Raw genomic sequence first — 3,094 nt, forward strand, 5'->3', positions numbered from 1 at the left:
TTCCAAGTATTGTTTTCTTTGGAATGCTTCAAATTAAAAGAACAACATCATCCAGACACATGAGCCTCTCGGTGCTTTGACTGCTCCCATGTTAGGAACTTTAGTTTAACTTTGGACAGACATGCTAAGCCTCTGGTTCATTCCTTTTTCTGTCATCTGAGAAATATTGTCAAATTAAGATCCATTGTGTCACATCCATAGCTGGAAATAATGATGCATGCTTGTGTTTCATCATGTTTGGATTATTGAAATTAATTTTAAGCAAGTCTCAGCAAAACCTCCATACAGTGGTTCCAAGTTGTCCAAAAAACTGCTACCAGGGTTTCTGACTAAATACTCAAGGGTTTAATATGTGACTCCAATCTTGATGTAAATCTACAGGCTCTCATTTTTCCAGAATAATAATTGTTTCATAATTTTTGCTAGAGTTTGTTATAAATGTGCTAAAATGATGACACACTGCAACATGCAATGAGGTAAAGTTAACGACACAAAACAAGTGATTGTTGCCCCCTGCTGGTCCAGGAGGGCTGATTGCTACAAGTCAGTGACTTGATGCAACGTACTGGGTTTCCTTAGACCAGGGGTGTCAAACTCCAGTCCTGAAGGGCCGCTGTCCTGCAGTTTTTAGATGTGCCACAGGTACAAAACACCTGAATCAAATGGCTTAATTACCTCCTCAGKTCTCCAGAGCCTTGCTAATGACCTAATTATTCTATTCAGGTGTGGTGCAGCAGAGGCACTTCTAAAAGTTGCAGGACAGCAGAGGACTGGAGTTTGACACCCCAGCCTTAGACGCTACATAGAGATACTGCATTGTTTGACAACTAGGATCAGTTGGAACGTATTTTTGGTAAAGTGCCTTGAAACAACATTTGCTGTGAACTAAACTGAACTGAATCTGTATAATTATGAAACCCAGTGAATATCAAATGATTTTGTTTTATGACCTGAAACAAGAAAACTCAGACATTTAATAATATGGAGATGAAAATGCAGAGAGCTTACATGATCTCCAGTCCCAGCTAACTGAATACATACTGGTCTGTTCCTCTGCCACCTCTTTGGTACAATAAATTGGAACCTGAAACAACACACACACTGCTTACACATTAGAAAAACACATTGTTATATGTAAGCTAAAATAAGAGTTAAAGTGACAAAATAGATTTTTCTTGTTTWWWRYTWKMWARYWWWAAACATTACATTAGACGAAAATAATCTGCTACAGCATGGAGAAAAGTTTAATACTTTCTTTAATAACTTCTAGATGCATGTACATCTAGAAGTATTTTCCAAGAATATTTCTCAGTSTCATTCTTATATATTACATTCCATAAGTCATTATTAATCATCATCATATGACAATGTGTATGACAAGCTACAGAAGCGCAGCATTCCTGTAGCTCTAGAGTTTATTCTACGTTTATGATGCTCTTCAAATAGTTGTTGGAAAACATGTCTGGATAAACCGTTTGTCCAGTTGTACTTTCCAGTGAGCAGTTTGGACCAAACTCCAGAAGTCAAAAGAACATCATTACATTAGAAACGGACCAAATGTCTTCGCAAGATTTCAGACCAAGGAGTGAAAATAATTAGCAAAAAGGGCCAGATGTCGACACGACTGTGTTCAAAGAGGTTCCCACCGGTTAATTCCAATGAAGCTGGAGCTTCATTGGTTCCACTGATCTCAGAATGATCACTGGAACCACTATCATTTTAAAGATATTAAGAAATGTTTCCAGAAGTCATGAAAGGGGTCCATCAGCCSCCGCTCATTCTTCAGATCAAACAAAATTGGTGTCAATCAACTCGACTACATTTGTGCAGCTTGTGCTGCTTTGGMTTTGAATATATTAATGAAAGTTTAAAGGTCAAAAGGTCAACCAGCATCCCCACTTTTACAAAATCAAACAAAATAAGTGTGAAACGTTTGTGCTATGTTGATCACAAATGTTTGACACTAATTTTGACTCCACTTTTTGAAGAAAGTGGGGGGTCAACTTCACTCAGGTTCTAGGCCTTTCTAGAACCTGAGGAATATATTCAACAAGTACTTTTACTTTCAATACTTTAATGTATTTTTAAAAGAAGGTACTTACTTTTACACAAGTAAAAATGTTAGYGTACTAGTTTTAACTTAAGCAGAAAGTTTGAATACGTTCTTCAACACTGCAGTCTGAGAGCAAAGTTCCTAACAGAGAACTTTGCTCTCAGACTGACTTCACTGCTGGTTTCTAGAGATTCTAACACTAGAATGGGAGGCAGATCCTTTATCAGGCTCCTCTCCTGTGGAACCAGCATAGTCTGTGAGGTAAACCCCACATCTACTTTAGGTCTAGGCTTAAAACTTTCCTTTTTGGTAAAGCTCATATTTAAACACAAGGTAATGTTTCTTAGACTAAAGCATTGATGTCAATGATGAGTTCTGTAACTTTTAGATGTCGTTCTCCTTCAGCACCTCTGGCTCCAATATGAACTTCATAGCAAAGCTTTATAAAACTTCACTGCATGCTAGTGAGGCAGTTTCACCATTTAGTGAAATGATACAGCTATAGTTCACTAGTTTGACATTGTGGCAACCAGACAACAACTCCTGTGTTTCTCAGCAAAAATCTAAATTCAGMTACCCAGTTGTGTGTAGTGGGGAAGAATGCTGCCTCTGTATGGCTCCACTTCTCTCATCCTAAGGGTTTAGGTTATCTGTGAAGATATTCTGCTGTGTTAGGCTGCTGGAGGACAAACTTTATTCTTCTACGATTATATGGTATTATATTTAAACTAAAAAATCGTAACAAAATTAAACCACGACTTATTTAATTGATATTTTGTAAATATGAATTAAAAATGGTTTGAGATTATCTAAAAACTCAAAGTTCTTTTTATACTAGATGCAAATGTTTCCATCCCAGATTSAAAGCATCACCACACCGCCATGTTGGGTACCTGGCTTTGACGGCCTCTTGTGGCAGGATGCCTGGCACCAAATGCTCCAGTGGAGAAATGAAGAAACCATCATGGATGTGGCAGTCAGTGAGCTCCTCTGTCTAGGCAAAATGCAGAAGAAAAGATGCTGAGAACACAAAAACTTAGT

The 3,094-nt window shown here is 37.7% G+C and overlaps 1 protein-coding gene across 1 annotated transcript in view; it reads right to left on the reverse strand.

The window, feature by feature from the left end:
- The window catches only part of abhd18 (abhydrolase domain containing 18), a 13,147-nt gene extending 10,102 nt beyond the window's left edge, over window positions 1-3,045 (reverse strand). The window contains exons 1-2 of the mRNA XM_017307245.1: window positions 2,947-3,045; window positions 1,009-1,084 (exon numbers count right to left, since the gene is read on the reverse strand). The gene's annotated coding sequence lies outside the window, so the exon portion shown is untranslated. The remainder of the gene's footprint in view (window positions 1-1,008; window positions 1,085-2,946) is intronic.
- Between the last annotated feature and the right edge of the window lie 49 nt (window positions 3,046-3,094).

The sequence above is a fragment of the Poecilia reticulata genome, linkage group LG10, assembly GCF_000633615.1.
Source record: "Poecilia reticulata strain Guanapo linkage group LG10, Guppy_female_1.0+MT, whole genome shotgun sequence".
Taxonomy (NCBI): domain Eukaryota; kingdom Metazoa; phylum Chordata; class Actinopteri; order Cyprinodontiformes; family Poeciliidae; genus Poecilia; species Poecilia reticulata.